Source organism: Hylobates moloch, unplaced genomic scaffold (assembly GCF_009828535.3).
Source record: "Hylobates moloch isolate HMO894 unplaced genomic scaffold, HMol_V3 SCAFFOLD_3, whole genome shotgun sequence".
Taxonomy (NCBI): domain Eukaryota; kingdom Metazoa; phylum Chordata; class Mammalia; order Primates; family Hylobatidae; genus Hylobates; species Hylobates moloch.
Genome location: NW_026652278.1, coordinates 19700432 through 19723191, shown reverse-complemented (window position 1 = coordinate 19723191; position 22760 = coordinate 19700432). Strand labels below are relative to the sequence as shown.

Here is a 22760-nt window from a genome sequence, read left to right as displayed (position 1 = left end):
AAGAAGAAGAAGAAGAAGAAGAAGAAGAAGAAGAAGAAGAAGAAGAAAGAAGAAGAAGAAGAAGAAGAATTATTGACCCTATTGACTTGACCTCAACACATAATATATAATTTTTCTGAAGTTAGTACACTAGTAAGTAAATAATCACTTGGGAAGCCGGGACTCTTCACATAAAGGGTTAATCAATTTAGAAAGATGTTTGTGATGGGCTGCCATTTATTAATTTTGGCAATAAAATCAGATAACATAAAAGCATCTTCTTTCAAATAAGAAAACTAATTTTGGGTGCGTTTACTAGACTTGTCCTTGGTTTCCTGCCATCTAAAATATTCCAAATGTTCAAAATTGGAGATCATAACAAGCATCTACACTACTATTCCCAGAATTCACAGGCTGTTCTTTGGAAAATAAGCTATCTAATAAATGTCTCTATCCCATAGGGCCTAAGTGCATTGCAATTTGAAGTAAACACCATACAATCTACTTATTTGCCTTGTAACCTTCATTAAAGGGAAGGAAATGCTCTCAAGTGTCAGGATGAATTTTTCCTGAATTCTCTGGGAAGTTATAGCTTACAGATAATGAATATTACCTTATATCCCTTAGATTTTTAATAAAGAGTTTTAGTCCTTGAATACTTCCATGGGTAGATGCTTATTTATGGAGATCAGAAATCCGAGTTCAACCTGGGAATGTGTTCAGTGATACTAGTTTCATTCTAAAAACCAAACTTTTTATATTCCGAAATTCTGATGACAAGTTACCGTAAAGGAGACCTCGGTCCTGGTGAATATACATTGCCAATTCTCATCGTTGTTGAGAACCCCAGTTCCTCTTCCCCGGAGTATCATACAGGGCACTGCCCTTGTCCTATGGGAAGACAGTGCAGACTACAGCATCCCCACTGGATTTATGAGCTCAAAGCTGGATTTCTGTTCAGATTTTCATTTTCCTCAAGGTGCCATTAGGTTATTTAAATTTTTAGCTATTGGGTCAGGCATGGTGGCTCATGCCTGTAATTCTAGCACTTTGGGAGGCCAAGGCGGGCAGATTACTTCAGGTCAAGAGTTTGAGACCAGCCTGGCCAACATGGTGAAAACCCGTCTCTACTAAAAATACAAAAATTAGTCGGGCACAGTGGTGGGCACCTGTAGTCCCAGCTACTCTGGAGGCTGAGACAGGAGAATAGCTTGAGCCTAGGAGGCGGAGGTTGCATTGAGCTGAGATCTTGTCACTGCACTCCAGCAACAGAGCAAGACTCCATCTCAAAAAAAAAAAGGAAAAAATAAATATATTTTTTAAATGTTTTAACTATTAATACATTCACAGACAGCTTTGGGCTCTGCCCTGGGCTTTTTCTCTGAGCAAATTTCCACAAGCCGTCATCAGCCCAATGTGTATATGAACTGCTACAAATTGGTCTGAAAGTCCTGCAGTCACTGAATTCACATGATTTAAAACCTCGAGGAAACCAAGGCCTGAGAAAGAAAACAACGTCCACCAAAATGTCCTAGACACTGGCTGACAAATCCCTTATTTTGCCCAGTCTTGCAGTGCATCACCTGAAATCTTTTATTACCAGCTACTCTGGTGACCAAGGATTGATTGCTTTTGACTTCCTCGAAGCACGCCATTTTTGCCAGCTTTTCATCTTTCAGGCCCTTTTCCAGAAAACATCTGGCCAGGTAAGAGGCTGTGTTGGTCATCAGTTTATAGCAACAATTCTTCTGTGTTAATTAGCCACTGGACAAATAGCAGCAGCCCAGGTATCCTGAAGAATTCTTCGAAGACATGCAGATCAGAAAGCTACTTTACACTGTTTGCTTGTAAACATTTTAGTGTCTTGCAACACTGAGCGAGTGCCTGGACTGGCCACATCAGCATCCCCTGGGAGCTTGTCAGAAATGCAGACTCTCAACCCCGCCCCAGACCTACTCAACATGAATCTGCATTTTAACCAGATTCCCAAGTGGTCCATGTGTACATTACAGTTTAGGAAGCTCTGTTTTGATGGCAAGGACCACATGTATATATACATTTTTTTGGTCTCCCCTCTGCACTGAACATGGAGCTGATAGTACATGCCTACAAAGGATTAATAAAAGAATATTTTGGAGCTTTCATGGAAGACAGGTTTTCAAGCTCTCCTAACCTCTTTTAAAATTCCACGATACCCTTAAAGTACATAGTACACGTTTTACATTCTTTGCCCAGCTCCATGTTAAATAAGCCTTTGCCAAGTGGCATAAAAGTATTATTTTTTTATTTTATTTATTTTATTTTTTTTTTGTGAGACGGAGTCTTTGTCCCCCAGGCTGGAGTGCAGTGGCGCGATCTTGGCTCACTGCAAGCTCCGCCTCCCGGGTTCACGCCATTCTCCTGCCTCAGCCTCCCAAGTAGCTGGGACTACAGGCACCCGCCAACACGCCCGGCTAATTTTTTTTTTGTATTTTTAGTAGAGACGGGGTTTCACCGTGTTACCCAGGATGGTCTCGATCTCCTGACCTCGTGATCCGCCCGCCTCGGCCTCCCAAAGTGCTGGGATTACAGGCTTGAGCCACCGTGCCCGGCCAAAAGTATTATTTATATGATCTCAAAGTGTCTGTGAATGTGAATTGCAGTCTTTAAAATGTTTTCATAAACATAATAGGATTAAAGGAGCCATGTCTTGCATGTTTTTGTTGGTGGCAGGACTGCTGAGCACTGAGGCTTCAGAGCTTGTCTTTTCCACCTGTCCTATTCCTAGAGCCCAGTGGACACTGGGAGAATTACTATTTCTCCTCGACAGTGTGCCCTCAGGCCATAGGTCACTTTTTGATAGACCTCAGGGCTTTGTTTTGGGTCAGGTGGCAAATAATTCTTTTTGATTCATAAATCATTAACACAAACACACCAAGGGCATATTTGGAAAGCCCAGCCACCACCACAGTACTGATGTAGACATGGAAACTCCATTAGCTTGTAGGTTCATGCATGAACGGCTCTCTAAAAGTACACAACAAACATCAGAAAACGCAAAAGTCAAATACGATGAGTTTGCTTCGGCGTTAAGTTTTGGTTTTTATGGCACTATGAATATTTATGGCACTGCAGTTTTCTAACAAATTTGTTGTAATCATTTAAAGCCAAACTGTCAAAGAATTTAAATTTGGAAGGCACATGGGATTATGGCTGCAAATAAACAAGGCTGAGTATTTCTCGAGCTTTAAGGGTCTGACCCAAGTAAATAAGATTCAAGAAGGAGTTGGGAAAGAGGAAAGTGTAAATGGTGAGATAGGTTTGGTCTCCGTTGCTAGTTCTAGCTTCAGTTATTTTAAGCAGATCTCAATTAGTATAGCATCAAACTTTTTAGCAGAGGTGCTTTTAACCACTCATGTTTAAAAATTAGGCTCTGAGTCTGATCCAAGTTCTAATCCTGACTCTCATTTAACCATTTAATACTCACATAACCTTAAGCAGTCCTTCAGTTTCCTCATCTATGTATGAAGATGGTAGTGTGAAAATTAATGAGATAATATATATGAAATGCTTAGTGCAATGCCTGGCACAAAGTTGTAACCGAAAGAGGGTCTAGCCGCTCACCACTTACGGCAAGAAGCCAAAATAACAAGAACAAGGAGTGATCAAAAGAGAGTGAATTTTATTATCCATTGCCAACAAGGGGAAAAGGTCAGAATCCTTTCTGAAAATTGCCACGTTTTCAATTTCTGGAGAGAGGGCAACGGTTTAAGAATAGAGACTTGGAATACAGAGAGGTGGGAGGGGCTAGGAGGTGCCAGGTGGCATGTTTCACTCCTATGGCTTATCTTGAATTATTGCTCTAACTGGTGAAGGGGCCAGTGTCATCTTGGGCCCAACCAGGTTACAAATTAATTGCAGTCAATCGTGCAGTTAATGTCTCACTGGGAGTGAACTCCGTCCTTGAAGTCATCTCCTGCTAGGGAGAGAATTCCAGAGATGCCTCGTCCATATCAAGATTTGGCCCCTGAAGCTTCTAAGGAAATACATGACCAGATAAGTGAGCATGTTGTGAGCTTAACAAGAATCTAGGTAAATACATGTGCATAGGCATGGGAGCATAAGGTGAGAAAGGAAAGAAAAAAAGTTCTTAAGACAGTGTTTGAAGCTAAGCCACTCAGTTACAAAGTAATCAATGAGTAGTAGATATCAAAGATGATGATGATGAATGATGATGATGATGACGATGACATGAGGCTCACGGACGGGCAAGAATGGAAGATGCCCCCCCTGGATGCCTCACTTGCTCTTTCTACCTCCCAGTTTCTTCCTTGGTCATGCTCTTCAGTCTATGCTTTCAACCTGAGGTCTCCCAGAAGTGAAGGGATTAGATCAGCAATCGCTTTATTCAGCAAACATTCAAAGAGTCCTACCAGATGCCAGATGTCATATAAGGATGGGACTAAAAAGATGACCAAGAAAGGATGCTCATACAAAATGAGGTGAACAAATCACTCTAGGGCTTAGTGGCTGTAACAGAGTCATGTGTACATTACCCAGGAATACAGAGGAGGTGTATCCTGCCTGGGGATTCCAAGAGGGGTTCCAAAGGAAATATTTTCATCATCTTCCATTCCAGCCTCCCAGAAAGGCTGAAGGGAAAGTGGTGGAGAGGAAATTAAGGTTAGCAGGTAGAAGATGGCCTGATAATTCCTGGAAGATCTGTTTAGGAAGGAAATCACTATGCCCCACCGCGTCCTCATTGCAAATCAATAGGTCTGGGGTGGAGACCAGGAATCTGCATGTTTAACCAACCTGCCTAGATATTCTGAGGCAGGTGGTCCTCAGACAACATGCTTTATTCTGATACCAAAAGACTCCTTGCAGATCTGCAGGAGTGGCAGCAAAGCCCAAATTAAACAGCTGGAAAAGATCACCCGGGAGCCAGCAGTGCATTGGCTGTTCACAGACCCAGCTAGCCATCCTATCCCCAGATTGAATAGCAAAGGATTCAGGGCATAAATGAGTTCAGTACTGGAGCATTCTTGTCCAGAAACTTCCAGAGGTTGCACAGGAACGCCAAGCCCATGTTGGCCAGGCTGGTTTGAGGAAGGCTGTGAAGTGTGAGGGAGGAGTGGATCAGCAGACAGCTTTCAGTGAATGGGTCCAGGTGCGCTGGCTTCTCCAGCTGGTGTCAGCAGGCACACCTCTTTCTCTTCCTCTCGATTGCATCACTTAGGCAATCATTTCTAGACAAGATGGGCCACTCATGTATTCCCTCTCCTCCAGTGCCTCATAGGTGCCACAATGCAAAATGCTCCCCTTAACAACATTTTGAGGTTGACATTTTTAAAGGAACTTTTCTCTACAGCACCTTTTGTAATTAACTAGATTAATGTTAAGTAGGAAAGGGAACACAGAATTTTCAAGTGAATGTGGTTTTCAAAAATATATTAGGGTATAAGACCCCTTCTCAAACGCTTAGGAAAATCAGCTTTTGCAAATTATCTTTTCTGAAGCTTCCAGCTGCCTTAAGTGCTGACAGTTTTTAAGCACTGAGATGAAAGAGACAAATTCTTTTTCTTTTGTGTTGCTAATTACAATTTTGCTTGGCATAATGTAGCCTGCTTTCCTCTTGAGACATTTGCCAGCATACATTAATTGCACAAATATTTACAGAGGGCTAAAGCATAGGAGAAGCTTATACCAAAAAAGATACTGAACACTTGGAAAAAAGCCTCTGACGCATATTTGTGGCCAGCTACCCAGAATCAGCATAAACTATTTGCCCCTTAGCCTCAGCAAATGTGTTTAAAGAGGATGTCCCAGGGTTGATTTAGTGTTGACTTTGCTGGCAATGACTGCTGAAATCTTTCTTCAAGAGCCTTGTGGTGACACTTTTTTTTTTTCAGGGTTAAAAATAAGGTTTCCAAGAATATGTATGCATCTTATGGGTTGCTATATTGTCAACACTTTTTATCTCTCGAGCCACCCACATGGAATGGAAAAGGTTTATCCAATGATTGTTCTAAACCCCAGGAGTTGCAGAAAGCCAAACTGAGCAAGTCTGGAAAACTTGAATAGCTAAGCCACAAGGTCCTCAATACCATCTTCTTGTTTTCCTAGCATGCTAATTAAGAAAAAAAAAGGCCCTGGTGTCAGACAGCCCCAGGTTCAAATCCCAACTTTGGCACTTCCAAGCTATATGACCTGGAGGAGTCTCTTAATCTCTCCAAACCTTTCTTCTTTCATCCTCAAATAGAATTAGTCCTATGTGAGTACCTAGGAAATAATACCTACCTCCACAGGTCTTGTGCCCACCTCACAGGGATGTTGGGTGGAGCCAGGGAAATAACACACAGAAATGGCTTTGCACACTCCCCAAAAATCTAAAATCAAATAAGGAGACATTTCCTTTGTTGAGTGTTGTTATGAAAACTGAGTCATCAAGCAAAAGTCAAGTAAATGTTGGGTTGTGTTTTTTAAGCCAGCTTGATCTTATCGATAATTGAGGCCACAGAAAGGAGATTAGGATGAAGAAAAGATAAAAGGACATGCAAATGATGCTGACATACAGAAGAGATTCTTTCTGAGGATAATGGCTACCCATGCAGTGGAGAGGAAGAATGTCTTCCAAAAGCGAGTGTGGTCAAGCTGCTGAAGATCATAGGCAGGAAAGAGAAGCGCATAAGATGCTGGCCTGAGCTTTAGAAGGGAACACATTTCATACGTAGAGTTGCCATATGAAATAGAAGATGCCCAGTTAAATTGGAATTTCAGCTAGAACAACCATTTTTTAATATATATATATCCCAAATATTGCACAAAATATACTAAAACTTTTTTGTTATCTAAAATTTCAATTTAAATGGGTGTCCTGTGTGGGTGGTTTTTTTGTTGTTTTTGTTTTTTGTTTTGAGACAGTCTAGCTCTGTTGCCCAGGCTGAAGTGCTGTGGCACAATCTCGGCTCACTGTAACCTCCACCTCCCAGGTTCAAATGATTCTCCTGCCTCAGCCTGCCCGACTAGCTGAGATTACAGGCGTGCACCACCATGCCTGGCTAGGGTTATTTTTTGTTGTGTTTGTTTGTTTTCCCAGCTTGTTTTCCAGTTTGGCAGCCCTAGCCTAACTCTGTAGACCATTGCTCTAGCTCCATTGCCTCATCTTAACCCTGAATGCCCACCTCACACTGATGCTGGGAGGAGCCAGGGAAATAACACACAAAAATGGCTTTGCAAACTCCCAAAAAATCTAAAATCAAGTAAGGAGACATTTCCTTTGGTGGGTGTTCTTATGAAAACTGAGTCATCAAGGAAAAGGCAAGTCTTTGTGAATTTAGGAAGTATGGAAAATTTCAAGGAATCTATGGAGTTTAGTTTTTTTTTTTTTTTTTTTTTTTTTTTTTTAGATAAAGTAGACCAGCTCTGTAGCCCAGGCTGGAGTGCAATGGAGTGATTTCGGCTCACTGCAACCTCCATCTCCCAGATTCAAGCGATTCTCCTGCCTCAACCTCCCGAGTAGCTGGGATTACAGGCATGGGCCACCATGCCCGGCTAATTTTTGTAGTTTTAGTAGAGACAGGATTTCGCCATGTTGGCCAGGCTGGTCTCGAACTACTGACCTCAGACGATCCACCTGCCTTGGCCTCCCAAAGTGCTGAGATTACAGGCATGAGCCACCGCGCCCAACCAGTGGAGTTGATTCTTAAGAGGAGTTCTAAAGACTCTAATGAGAGGGACTAGATGTGATGCCTGTCAACACCAGCAACACCTTAGAGTCACCTGGAGAGGTTTCCAATCTCAATGCCCAGGCAGCACCCCAGACCAACTAAATCAGGATCTCTCAGGCTGGCACCCAGGAAGCAGTGTTGTTAAACCTTTCCAGGCGATTCCCATTTGCAGCCAAGCTTATCACCAGTGGTAGAATAGTCCCAAAAGGGTAAGTTGAATAGTTTAGAAACTTTAGAGCATAAGGAGAGTCCTAAGGGATAGCTACACCCTTTATGAGACTGGTTATAAGAGGAGGAAGAGGAAAGAAAAAAACAAAACAAAAAGGAGAGAATTTGCAAAAAAAATAGATATATTCTATCAGCTTTTTCAAAAATGTATGTTTTAAAACACTAAAATAAGTACCAAGGGCAAAACAGCATGATCGTTTTAAAAACCAGGAAATTTGGGTATGTGCTAGAAATAGTTGATTAAGAATGCCAGGTAAGAATTTGCTGTAATTAATCAACCAGCACCTAACAGTGTCCCACATACCCAATAGGGACAATGATCCCTCTCATTTGAGAGCACAAAAAGATCCTTTAGTGATTGAAAGGGACTGTGTTGGAGGATTTGTACTTTCAATGAAATTACAGTTGGTTCACAATTTCTCTTCTAGCTTGACAGGACTTGTGGGAGCTGAAGACCAATTTCTCTTTCAGGCTTAAAGATATAAGAGATGTGGGTGGCTCTGTAAAAATGCACAAATCTGTGTTCTAGGTAAACCACAGCTACGTGGGAAGTCACCACTTACCCTTAACTGTCCATGACATCCAAAAGGAAGTAATCATATAAATAACCATATGTGTGTGTGTGTGTGCGTTTCAATTAACAAATATTTATTGAACTATGTGCCAAGCACTGTTGTTGGCACTGAACAAAACAATCTTAGTCCTTGTAGGATTTATCTTTTAGTGGGGAAGACAGACAGTTCTAGAGAGAGTGACAGAGAAGCATTATGAAGAAAGATAAAGTAGGAGAAGGAGCTCAGAAACAGTGACGTGGGAGAGAGGAGTCCACGTCAGACAGAGCGGCTGGGAAAGGTCTCTTTGAGGAGAATACAGCTGGGCAGCATGGGAGTGGAGTGAGGGAGTGGACCACGTGACTGTGTGTAAGAGCATGGTTCTCAGTGGAGCAAGCAGTAATGCAAAGTCCCAGGGCAGCTACCACCTGGGCCTCTTTGAGAAGCATCAGGAAAGCCAGGGTTTGCTGCTGGGAATGTAAACTAGTACAGCTGCCATGGAAAATAGTGTGGAGATTCTTTAAAGAACTAAAAGTAGAACTACTATTTGATCCAGCAATCCCACTACTGGGTATCTACCCAGAGGAAAATAAGTTATTATTCAAAAAAGATACTTGCACACACATGTTTATAGCAGCACAATTCACAACTGCAAAATCGTGGAACCAACCCAAATCCCCATCAATCAACAAGTGGATAAAGAAACTGTGAGATAGATAGACATATATATATGTGTGTGTGATGGAATACTACTTAGCCATAAAAAGGAATGAATTAACAGCATTTGCAGTGACCTGGATGAGATTGGAGACTCTTATTCTAAGTGAAGTAACTCAGGAATGGAAAACCAAACATCATATGTTCTCACTGATATGTGGGAGCTAAGCTATGAGGACACAAAGGCACAAGAATGATACAGTGGACTTTGGGGACTTGGGGGGAAGAGTGGGAGGGGGACGAGGGATAAAAGACAACATATATGGTGCAATGTGTACTGCTCAGCTGAGGGATGCACCAGGATCTCACAAATCACCACTAATGAACTTATGTAACCAAATACCTCCTGTACCCCAATAACTTATGGAAAAATAAAATAAAATAATAATTTTTTAAAAGGCAGTATTTCAGAGCAGGGTGCTGGAAGCAGGGGAAAAAGGCAGGTAGGGCCAGATCAGTCAGGCTTTCAACTGTGGCAAGCACATTGGATTCCTTCTAATGAAACGGGAAACCACTGGAGGGACTGGAGCAGAGGAGTGACAGGATCTGATGCACAATTATGAAAGACACTCTGGAGAATGGATTAGTGGGAGAATGAGTGGAGCAGGGAGCCAGGTGGGAGGCTGCTGCAGTCATGACCTAGGTGGAAATGATGGCAGGTGGAATGGGTCGTGAGAAGGCATCCGATTTGGGCGTGGCATTTTTAATAAAACCCACCTTATTGAGGTATGACTGACATGCAAAAAGCTGTGCATATTTAATATACACAACTCAGTGAGTTTGGGGAGAAGTATACACCTACTGAGGAAGAGCCAGTAGGATTTGCTGATAAATTTGAGGTGGGAATGTGAGGAAAGGCTAAAAATCATTAGCCAGGTGTGGTGGCATAAGCCTCTAGTCCCAGCTACTCGTAAGGCTGAGGCATGAGAATCACTTGAACCCAGGAGGCGGAGGTTGCAGTGAGCCAAGCTCGAGCCACTGCACTCCAGCCTGGGTAACAGAGCGAGACTCCATCTCAAAACAAAACAAAAACAGGCTGGAAATCCAGGATGACCTCAAGGTTTATGGCTTAAGCAGGTGGAAGACATGGGGCTGTTTCCTGAGACTGGGAACAGCTTTGATGCAAGAGGTAAGAATGATGAAAATCAAAATTTGTTCTATGCAAGCTGTTTAAGATACCTGCTAGATATCTGTGGTAGACTCTTCCATTAACCCACCCAATATCCACTCTCTCTGTATTAGTTTCCAATTGCTACTGTAACAGACTATCACAAATTTAGTGACTTAAAACAACACGAATTGATCCTCTTTGAGTTATTGAGGTCAGAAGTTTAAAATCAAGATGTCAGCATGGCTGGGTACAGTGGCTCACACCTGTAATCCCAGTATTTTGGGAGGCCAAAGCAGGAGGATAGCTTGAACTCAGGAGTTCAAGACCAGCCTGGGCAACATAGTGAAACCTTTTGTATTTCTAAAAAAAAAAAAAAAAGTAACCAGGCATGGTGGCATGCGCCTGTAGTCCCAGTTACTCGGGAGGCTCAGGTGGGAAGATGGCTTGAGCCCCAGAGGTTCAGGCTGCAGTGAGCCAAGATCATACCACAGCACTCCAGCCTGGGCAATAGAGACCCTGTCTCAAAAAAAAAAAAAAAAAAAAAAAAAAAGGCCAGACATAGTGACTCTTGCCTGTAATCCCAGCATTTTGGGAGGCCAAGGTGGGTGGATTGCCTGAGGTCAGAAGCTCAAGACCAGCCTGGCCAACATGATGAAACCCCGTCATTACTAAAAATACAAAAATTAGCTGGGCATGGTGGCAGGCGCCTGTAATCCCAGCTACTCAGGAGGCTGAGGCATGAGAATTGCTTGAACCTGGGAGGCAGAGGTTGCAGTGAGCCAAGATCACACCACTGCACTCCAGCCTGGGTGACAGAGCAAGACTTGTCTCAAAGAAAAAAAAAAAAAAATCAAGATGTCCACAGAGCTGGTTCCTTCTGTAGGCTCTAGAAAAGAATACATTTTCCTTTCCTTTTCCAGTTTCTAGAACCTGCCCACATTCCTTGGTTCCTGGCTCCTTCTCTTACCTTCAGAGCCATCAGAGTAACATTTTCTTCCCCCTGGCCTTCCTCTTCCCTCTTGTAAGGACCCTTGTGATTATGCCAGGCCTGCCTTGAGGTTACAGCCATCCCCATTCTACCTGAACCAGTTTCATTTTCCCATCCCAAGATTCTTAACTACATTTGCAAAGTCAGTTTTGCCATGTAAGGCAACTGAGTTCAGAATAGCAATGTACTCAACTAAAATCACATTTTACACATCTATTTGCAAGTAAAGATGAAAAGAGCACCTTCCCAAGAAGACTGTAGCAGATGCTGATGGTGGCTGCCCATATCTCCTCATACTAATCATGTCAGTGCACTGGCCTTTTCTCAACTGCCAGAATCCATGTGTTTTTGCCCCAAGGATTCCTCTGGTCCCTTGAGGCCACTTTGCTACACGTATAACAGGCTAGAAATGCCAATAAATTAATGTCCTCTGACAATCGGCAGGGTTGGTATATAAATACCCCAGCTCCCTCCCCACTGGATGGAATAACCCTGAGGCAAGTGTTTCCCACCAGCTCCCAGAGTTTCCCAGTGCGATTCAGCTCCTGTTACCCTCAGGGATAACTTACCTGACATGAAAGCTTTCATCAGCTGGCTTCCCTTCTTGGTTGTAAAACAGGGAAAATAATATCCATACTGCCTGTCTGACAAGGTTTTTGTATGAGCAGAAGACGCTGTCCAAATGCTTTGTAAATGCTAAACTGTAGAATCAATTACGGTGGTGTTATTATGAAACTATTAGGTCTGTTAGGTACTTAAGATCATCTGGTCAACCCCCATACCCTTCAGAAGAAGAAAGGGGACAGACCTGAGGTCTTCAGTGAGTTGAAGCAGAGCAGAAGCATATACTCAGGGTCCTAATTCTTGGTCTGCTGGGCTTTAACTCCATCATGATGTTTATTATCAGATTCTCTCTTAAATGATTTTGATCTTCCTGAAACCTCTATTTACTCATATGAAACATGGAAAGAATTACCTGACACCCACATTGTCACTATATAAAGTACTTGGAGAGTCTTCAAACTCTGAGGGGAGCCCAGCCCCTCTCTTTACAGGTGGGACTCATGTACTAGTTCAGTTGTAAGTATAGGCCCTTCATTCACTGGACAAGCACTTATAATGTGTTTTCTCTAAGCCAAACACTGCTCTAAGTTCTTTACAAGTATCAGCTCATTAAATTCTCATAACATCTCTATCAAGTATACTATCATCATTCTCGTTTTACAGACAAGGAAACTGGGGCATAGAGAGGTTGAGTAGCTTCTCCAAATCACAGAACATAGCAATGGACCCAGGAAGCCTGACTCTATGCTAGTAAATACTATACTATGTTGAGTCACCTTCCTTTTTCTTATATTTTCTCTGCCTCCAAACTCCCTCCCCTCATCTTCATCCTTGGGCCAATTACCTAAGGTCCAAATCATAATAGCTCTCAATCAGGATGTTTTACATTTCACAAAACAATTTAATGAAAACTGACTTAAACAGTTAGGACATTTTTAGTTTCCCAAAATGAGAAAGTGCAGAGGAAGGATGGAATTCAAGCACAGTTTGGTCCAGTTTGCCAAGTCATCCTGACTGCTGCTCTGTATCTCTGTGACTTTCAGTTTTGCCCTTGTCCTATGTCATCTTCATTGCAAGGCTGGCTTCCCTCGTGGAAGCAAAATGCTCTCCCATCCCCAAGTCCCCTGCCCAGAGGAAGAGAGGGATCCTTTGACCCAGTTTCCCTCTGAGGCTCCCTCTGCCTCTGAACCATGACTGGGCCATTGCTGGGGTCAAGAGTGTGTCTGCTGTCCATGAGTTACATGGGTACCCAGGGCAATTGAGACGTGGAGGCAGGGGGGAGCATTAAATGGAAACTGTTGGCCACACCAGCCTATAGGACCCAGCCGAGACACCATCTTCTCCATGAGATCTCCCTCTGTCTCTTTCTCTTCCCGCTTTGGGAGAATGGCTCTCTCCTCTGAATCCCATGCTTTCGCTCTGCCTTGCCCTGACAGCACTGGCCGCTTAATATCCTCATATTATACTCCTTCTGGATTATCTCCACTTGCCCCTCCAGAGCCCCTCTCTGCTGTCCTCCACCATTTGTTGCCATGAGGTCCTCAACAGATGGGCCATTTCTCTAGTTAACCTGCTCCAATCAGACTTCTGCTCCATACCACTCACCAAATGGTTCTCGCCAAAGCCACAATTGTCCTTACCCTACCAAATCCATCTCACCCTTCCTCTTGGCAGCATGTGAGGTGGCTGCCCCCCACCCACCCAAACCTTGTCTCTCCTGCTAGATGCCACACACTCCTGGTTTTTCACATGCTCCTCTGAACGCTTCTCGTTAATCTCCTCTGCTGGCTTCTTCCCATCCTACCCCACCCCAGCCCCCCTGCTCCCTCCATGTTGGGCCATGGTCTGGACAAGTGACCATATACCTTGACGACGGCCACTACCCCTATAGTGTAGGTTTATCTCATGACTTCGACTTTCATCAAAATTGGGTAACACTTCTCCCTTCTTTCATCCCTGCAAGCCTAGAGGAGGTAAAGTCTTCCCACTCTTGCTACACCACCATCCCACCACCATTCCTTGCTGCTCCTTTAACCCTGCCTCCACCTCTGTAGACAGTCCCTGCAATAACTCTCTTCCATAAATCCTTTGAGCATGCTGTTTCCTGCTGGGACCTTGACTGACACATTAGTTCTGTACAGATTTATCTGCCATATTAGTTTATAAGGTCCCCAAGAGCAAAGTCTATGTTTAATTCTTTTTTCAAAATTCCCAACTGTGCCTGTTATGCAAGTGGTACCAATAAATGCTGAAAGGAAATATTCTTTCTTATTAACTGCCTTCAACTTAAATAGAAGGTGAAAGGAATGAAAACGTTTTAAAAATATATACATCTCTTGGAACAATAAACATTTAAAAGTTGAGTTCAGAAGAATAAAAAACTTTAGAAGAATAAAACACGATGCTAAGTGGGATGTGTGGTCTGATTTCATGGGCTTTACCTGATTCTTCAAATTCATGATTCATATAGAATCCATATGGAATATGTTCTTTCTTCTCCAGGTCCCAGAAATGAAATGGGGTTGCTTCTGTTATGAGAGCAGTTGAAGTGCAAAAAAAAAAAAAAAATTAGGCTGCTCCTAGATCCAGAGCAGCAGGGAAGCTCCATCACTGACCAACAGGAGTTCTAGGAAACATAGGGTTCCAGGGTTACACCACACCCTACAGATGTGATGGGCTGGTGGGAAAGAGGCCACTGCACAGGACCGTCAATTTGGGGGTTTCCTTCCTACTCCACTTTTTCTTCAACTGCACTGCCTCCCCTTCCTTACCAACACTGACCCTTTTGGCCCAGTGCCAACCAAGTTGGAACTACTAAGATTCAGGGCCATAATAGGAAAGAAAGGAAAGAAAAAAGAGGAAGAACTCATCACCCCTCCCTCTGCCCCAGTGGTGGTCTCATTGGCTGACTCCCAGTCTGAAATCTTTGGGCCATCCTCCATCACATGTATACATTCCCTAATCCCCAGAAACTGGACCCAGGTGTTCTCTTTAAATAAGGAAGATTCTGACTTCAGTCTTCTGTGGATCTCGAAGTCCTCTTTTGGCATCTACATCTGCTTTTGCTCTAACAAATGAATCCAAATACAAAAATGGACACTGGTATGTATGTGTGTTGGGGGAAGCAGGTAGAGTTAATTACCTTTATTCTGTTTCTCATGTTTTTAAAATGTTTAGAGAATTTTAAAAGGACTTTGCTCCATCAACTGGACATCCATGTGGATGGCCAAACACTTTAGCCCCTCAGTTCCTTGACCTCCTTGTCACCAATGACCTTCTACGCTACATAGCTAAGCCACCTGCGCCTTGCAATTTCTCTATTTTAAGATCGATCAAACATATTCTCTCCAAGCACTACCTCCTATCCTTCAGTCAGCTTGTACCATCTGTCTTTGATGGCACATCTTACCAGGAATCACTACCCAGGATGCCCCTCCCCAAGAATATCCTCCTATCTCCTTTATCTCTTTAGTTATTTCCTCCTTATGACCCTCTGATTCCATGAATCAACATTTTGAGCATTCTTTAGCAAGTATCCTAAACTCCCTTGCTCCCTTTTCCTTCTGTGGTATCTTCCTAGCAAAAATGCTAAGCTGAAATGAACCCCAGGCCCTGGATCCCTCATGCCTGCTCCTGAACAGCTGAAGGCCACTGGAGAAAATCACACATCAGGAACCTTGCCAAATTTATGGTCACCAACCTCAATGGACCCACAGTATTTCCAGCATTGAGAAATACTTGCAAAGTAAGGAAATATAGTATCTAAGGAAGGAACTCTGGGGACTCCAAAAAGTAAGAATTGCGTGCTGGTAGAGAACCCAGCAAACAAAACAAAGAAATAGATCAGTATAGATGAGAACCAAGTGAGAGAGTAACTTGGAAGCAAAGAGAAGAGAAAATTTCAGCAAGGGTTGGATCACTGCCATTTCCTCTTCTGAGCAAAGTTCTTTGTGTCAGGCCTCTCCCTGGGTCAACAGCCAGCCAATAGAGTCCTAGGGTAAGGTGCTCACCCTGATCCCATCAGTGGTTATTCTTGTGCAAAGTTCAACCCAGCTCATCTCCTTTTGCAGGGGGTTGAGAGAGTGGCAGTTTCAGCTGCTAATGGACACTGATCTCAGCAGACATACTGAACGAATGAGGAAGGGTCCAGAATCTTAAGGTCTTGGAGAGGCTGAAGTGAAGAAATGAAAAGCACAGAAGGAAGGGAGATTGCAGTTGCAAAGTGGAGCACCACAGTCAAAGTTATTGAAGGTCACGCAAGAATGGGTAGTTCCAAGGTCCAGAGCGTAATCATAAGAATTGAACAATGAGAACACTTGGACACAGGAAGGGGAACATCACACACCGGGGACTGTTGTTGGATGGGGGGATGGGGGAGGGATAGCATTAGGAGAAATACCTAATGTAAATGACGAGTTAACCGGTGCAGCACACCAACATGGCACATGTATACATATGTAACAAACCTGCCCGTTGTGCACATGTACCCTAGAACTTAAAGTACAATAAATAAATAAAATAAGTGAGGTACAACAGTGAAGTAGGAGGGATTACCAATGGAGTATTAAAGTTAGTTTTCTCTGGATCTCCCTGGTCAAATTATGAGCTCTCAAAAAACACTAATCTTTCCATTTTTCTATTATCTATAACACCTGGCATATAGTAGGTACACTGTAAATAAACAAAGAATGGATAGGCATTTAAGCTAGCTACTGGGGATACACTGGTCAGAAGAAACAGACAGAGTACTAATGGATTATACAGTCTCGTGGAGGAAGAGACAGACATTAACCAAATAATCAGACAAATGCGTCTAAAATTACAAATGGCAAAATGTGCACTGAAGTTAACATTGCACCATGATAATGTGTCATAAAGAATCTGGCCTTGTCTGGGGAGAGAAGGAATCACTGAGAAGTAATGTTAGAGTGAGAGCTGAAGGATGTGTAGTAGTTCGCCAGCAGAAGAAACAGGAGAAGAGTGGGCCAGAGAGAGGGAGCAGCATGTACAAAGGTCAAAGTGCTCAGCGTGCAGAGACCAGGAGTAAGAGTTCTTGGAAATGATCTTGAGAGGAGGCAGGGGACGATGGAGGGAGAGAGGGATGATAATGTCTGCAACAGTCATGCTCCATCTTCTTGGCTAGCAGAACCCCAATTTTCTTCAGATGGCAAGGGAATTATCATGATTGATGCAAGCCAATGAAATCTCATTTCCTCTTGGCCAATGACTGGTCTTCTTGAGGTAACAGCTGATCAATCCAATCAGATGTAAGAGAAAGTCTTATCCAGGCCTTGTAGGAGAAATTTTTCTCCCTGAAGTGAAAGGCACATAAGGAGAATGCTCATTTTCCCCCAACACTTCCCTGCTGCTTGAGATAGTGTGTTGTAGAAACATGATGCTTATGGCAGCCAACTTCTGACCATATGGAAAAGGCCAAGAAAATCAGAGACATAACCTTAGTTCTAACATCACTGAATCATCAAAATAAGTCTGGAAATCCTTCATTCCAGACTTCTTGCATGATGTATGATAAATGAATTATAAGCCACTATTGTTGAGTGTTGGGTTTTTTTTTTTTTAACAGCCAAAAGCAATCCTAACTATAGAGCAATTTCCAAAATCAGTCATGGAAGAGAATCATATAAAATTATACAAAATGCTTTATATCATCAGTTCCTTTCTCTTTACAAACATCAGATGATTCAGACTACTACCAAACAGATGACAGAAAATAGGTCTTGGTTTGATACCATTTTTAACATAATCTAAAAGATACCTTTGTTATTACTTTGTTCTGTGTACAGCTTTCTCCTTGCTTTCCTTGAATTCTTTTTTCCAGAGAAGAAGGTATAGTAAGGATGCTTTGAAGTGATGTCATTGATGTCACTCCTTTACCAGTGTCACTGACAAAGACACATTTACTATCCACATGGACAATGTGCATGCAGCATGGAGTGAAATGGCCTGCACGCTAATAAGCCCTTGACTTTGATTCAAAGGCATAATCATAATCAGAGATGAATGAGTACTTAGAGCTCTTTGGGGAAGGACAGTAATGGGATTATGAGGCCCAATATCTGGCAACCTATGCAACGTCACACAGTCAGAGTAGGCCGAGACCTGAGGCCAACTGATCTCAAGCCCAGCACTCACATAGTGTAGCGTATGAAAGAACACACACAGGCTTCGGAGTCAAGACAGACCAGTCTGATTTCTGTGGGTCACTTAACTAGCTAAGGATCATGCAGCTAGTATTTAATCTCTCTAAATTTAAATTTCCTATTTTAAAATTAGGATTAATAAAATTTATCCTGCAACAACATAGAATTAAATGAGATATTCTATGTAAAACAAAAGTCCCCAATAAGTAGTGGGTATTGCCATGCCATATAAACTGTTCAATTGTGTTTTGGTTAAGAGGCAGCAGAACTCAAGAGCATCTTCATGAAGAAAAGTGCAATTAACAAAGTCATGGAATAACTCATCTGATCTTTCAGATGAACAGGCGATTGCTTTTTGTGACAGGTAATTGATACGTTGTTTACAGGTCATTGGACACAACTTTAAAAAACCTATGCTTGTGTTTCATAGGTATGTTTGTTTTGCAAGTTTGGTATTTGGTGTCTGTGCCAGTTTTTGCTTGCTTTTTAGTTTTTATTTCATGGTTTCATCTACGGTACAAATAGCTTTGTTAGGCTTCTTCCTCCAAAGAGTTTTGTAATACTGTTGGAAAAATGATACAAAAAAGTCTAGAATAGGGTGGGTTGGATGGGTGGGGGTGGAGGGACAGGTGGAGGGACAGACAGATGAACAGGTTGTTGATGGAAAGCCCATCTAACTGTTTCATCGGTATCGTTTCCAAAGGAACACAAGTCTTACAGTAATTTTCCCTCTTCCCCTTTTTGGTTAGGTCTCTATATTATAACAATGGGCTGTCTGGACTTTATAGTTCCCAAGTAAGTGGAAATCAGCACAAGATTTTTAAGAACTACTTAGAGCTACAACTAGTATCTGATTAAAGTTCTAATGTAAAGACATTAAGACTATCTCCAGAATTATCAAAAGTTAGCCTAAAAGAACATCCAGGAAATACTGTTAGGTCTATCTCTGTCTTGTTATAAAGAAATACCTGAGATTTGATAATTTATAAAGAAAAGAGGTTTAATTGGCCCATGGTTCTGCAAGCTGTGCAGGAAGCATAGTCCTGGCATCTCTCACCTTCTGAGAAGACCTCAGGGAGCTTTCTTTTACTCATGGTGGAAGGTGAGGTGGGAGTAGCCATGTCACCTGGTGAGAGTGGGAGCAGTAGAGTTGGGGGAGATGCCACACACTTTTTTTTTTTTTTTTGAGACAGAATCTCGCTCTTTTGCCCAGGCCGGAGTGCAGTGGCACTATCTCGGCTCACTGCAAGCTCCGCCTCCCGGGTTCATGCCATTTTCCTGCCTCAGCCTCCCGAGTAGCTGGGACTACAGGCACCCGCCACCACACCCGGCTAATTTTTTGTATTTTTTTAGTAGAGACGGGGTCTCACCGTGTTAGCCAGGATGGTCTCGATCTCCTGACCTCATGATCCACCTGCCTCGGCCTCCCAAAGTGCTGGGATTACAGGCGTGAGCCACTGCGCCCGGCCACCACACACTTTTAAACAAAGACCTCACTACAACTCACTATCTCAGACACAGAACTAAGCCATGAGGGATCCACCCCCAGGACCCAACACCTCCAGCCAGACTCCACCTCCATCACTGGGGATTACAGCTCAACATGAGATTTTGAGGGGACATCCAAACTATATCAGATTTAAGAAATTGTTTTTCCTAAATCAAGCAAAACTTGTCCTGTGCAGGAAGCACACAATATATCAATAATTTCTATATGCCTGAAGTCCAGCTAGGTTTGCTAAATGAAGAAACCAATAACATCTACCCTCCATAGGATGCAAAAGAGAAAAACAAAGAAACACCCTCTGCTGAATGCTAACTGTGGATAAAGCACTGTGCTAAATGCTTTTTATATGTGAAATTTTACTTAACTTAAAAAAAAAATCCTGTGAAGTCAGTATTATCTGTTCCATTTTGCAGATGAGGAAACAGACTCAGAGAACTCCAGTTAACTTACCAAGACCACACAATGGATCCATGGCAGAGCTGATTCCAGCCCAGCTACCCTCGTGAGGATGAGGATTAAAATGATGTACTTTTACTTCTAAAGGTAGTAGAATAGGATAAAGTCCATTATCACTTCTTCCTCTCCCCTAGAAATCTGTAATACACATGAAAATATACCTAAGACCCTTTGGTGGCTGGATACCACTCACCAGGTCTAAGAATGATGGTTTGCTCAATTGCTGTTGGTGGCTGTGCAAGGGAACATGCCTAGCGCCACCCTGTTGATGATAACACTCTATTATGGCTGAATGAGCAACTCTTCCTGGAAACCATTGGCATGTACAAGTGTGTTAGAGAAGCCAGGCTTTTGTTTCCTCATCTGGTACAAAGGAACCCTTTCTACCCTTCCCCGGAAGACATTGGTTAAGATATGGCTGAGGGAGGCATAGGGATTTTTTTTCAATGGTAGTTACCGCAGACGGTTGAGGGTAAATTGGTGTTGTTCTCAATAAGGGTTACTGTGACCATGGTCCAAAGTCTGGCAGGAATTTATTATTATTAATGTGTTTGCTTTCATTTTTGGTGCTAGGCAGCTGGGACACCAAGGAGAGTTCTGTGGTAAGCCACAGGTATGAAGGCGCAGAACTTCCCCTGAGGGCATAGTTTCCATTTCAATTTGGGGCAAGAATAAAATCTGCTCAAGGATATTAGTTTGGGAACTTCCTGGTGGTTCAGATTTCAAGCAGAGCTTGTGCTTAATCCTTACCAAGGCTCAGAGTCAGCAGGAGTGAGTTCAGGAATCCTCGGGACAAGGTACTTTCCTGAGCACTGGACCAGCGACCTCTTGGCTTCCAGTAAGTACTGCTTGGTGTATCTGGTTTGGACTCCCAAGGCTGGGATGATCTAGAAGATTTTTCGCAATTGAGCAATTGCAAAATTGGAAATGGAAAATTTTGCAGATATTTTCTGCAATGGGCTCTTTCTTCATAAGCTTCTTGGCTATATTATAGTCAGAGGGAAATAGGACTGACTTCTTGGTATACTGTATTCACCAAATCCAAAATAATGTTATAATAAATAGGTTAGGCAGTGGCTGGGGGGAGCTTCTCCTGAATGAGATCAAACAGCTAAGTCAGAAAGGTTTTCTTTTTTGTTTGGGGGCAACGACAAGAAATACAAGCAGAACTATGAAGACTTAATTCTACTTTCTTAGGAGGAAAAGCAAAGTAGTTAAGGCCAGCTCTCAAGTTAGAATTCTGGTTCTGCTTCTTTTTAATTACATGATCAAAGTCAAGTTGTGTAATCTCTCGGATAACCATTTCCTTGTCTGCAAATGGGCATTGTATCATTGTAAAAACAGTGCAAGCTTCAGAGTATGGTTATGAGGATAGGATGAGATTTTATATGTATATGTGAAATTATTATATGTATACATATACATAAAATCTTTCATATACATATTGCTTAGAAGTGCCTGGAATGTATTAAGTATTCAAAAATTGCTACCCATTTTTAAACAACCATAGACTCATAGAATATCTGAGCTGGAAAGGACCTAACAACTAGCATTTATTGAGCTTCTATTATGTACTGAGGAGTGCCCATCAACAGGGTATCTCAAGTGAGGCTCCCAGCAATCTGATGAGGGTAGTAATAACCTTCATGTTACACATGAAGAAATGGAGGTGTAGAGAAGTATTATAAAGTATCCAAGATCACATTCCTCATAATTCATGGAGATGAAATTTAAACCCAGATGCCAGAGCTAACACTCTAAACCACCACACCCTACTGCCTTATCTGTCCTCTCATTTTATGGTGGGTGGGGAGATGAAGGAGGAATGGTGGCAACACATGACTCTGGGGCCCTTTGCAGACATTGGAAGGACAGAGATGTCCTCCAAAGCACACTTTGACATCCACAGGGCACAGGGAGGGCAAAAGTTATTTGGGAGTGTCCGTGAGCATGAATGTGGTGCTGTGTGGAGTTCTGCCAGAGGACCTAGGCCCAAGTCACCTCAGTCTTCTCTCAAATGCAGCTTTTCATTTGTAAAATGAGCCCTCTCAGAATAAGGCCATTCTGAAACACAAAAAATAATGTGTGCAAATGCATTTTATAAACTTCAAAGGCTTTAGAAATATTTTATTTTTAAAAATGATTTTTTGGCTTTTTGACAAAGAGCAGCTCAAAAACAGCTTGCAGTAAACACGCTGCTTTAAAATATGTCACCCACAGCTAATCTCTCCTGCACAGTTCTCCGATTGGACCGTTGAGTGCCATCACTCATTAGGCTAACAGCTGCATAGGGGGCATGGCCAAGTCCTATAAACATGGACAGAGGGAAAGGTGATGGGCTGAAAACCACTTGTCCCCAGCTCTTCAGGCAGTGAAATCCTTGAAATTGGAAAGAACCTCATGGATTTGATACAAAATCTCAGGGATAATTTTTTAAACATTACCCATGCCTTTTGGGGAGTGGGCAAGGTTTTGAAGAGGTTACGTTCTCTTTCTCACACAGAATTGTGCTTCCAGGAAACAACAGCCTTCGGCCTCAATAGCTTGGCATCTTTCCCAGGCATTATAGCTCATTGCAGAGCTGAGTGTGCCTGCTACAGCAGGCGAGGGCTAAGGGCACCCGTTCTTCAACATATGCCTTCAGATGCCCCAGAAAAGTTGTAATTTGTTCAAATGATCACTACTGTGATTATATAGGATACCTCAAGGGAGAAAATCTTTCCCTAGGGGCAGGGTAGGTATGATTCCAGGGTCCAGGAAAGCCATCCCACTGGTCTTCAAAGCGCTCC

General features: G+C 42.6%; 1 long non-coding RNA gene across 5 annotated transcripts in view; it reads right to left on the bottom strand.

Annotated features, from left to right (window-relative positions):
• The window catches only part of LOC131383022 (uncharacterized), a 59966-nt gene that overhangs the window by 21016 nt on the left and 16190 nt on the right, over positions 1 to 22760 (bottom strand). For 4 of the 5 annotated variants that reach the window (XR_009212698.1, XR_009212701.1, XR_009212699.1 and 1 more), the window contains exons 3-4: positions 11853 to 11984; positions 6259 to 6347 (exon numbers count right to left, since the gene is read on the bottom strand). The exons of the other annotated variant lie outside the window; for it this stretch is intronic. This is a non-coding gene — a long non-coding RNA (uncharacterized LOC131383022). The remainder of the gene's footprint in view (positions 1 to 6258; positions 6348 to 11852; positions 11985 to 22760) is intronic. 5 annotated transcript variants of the gene reach the window in all.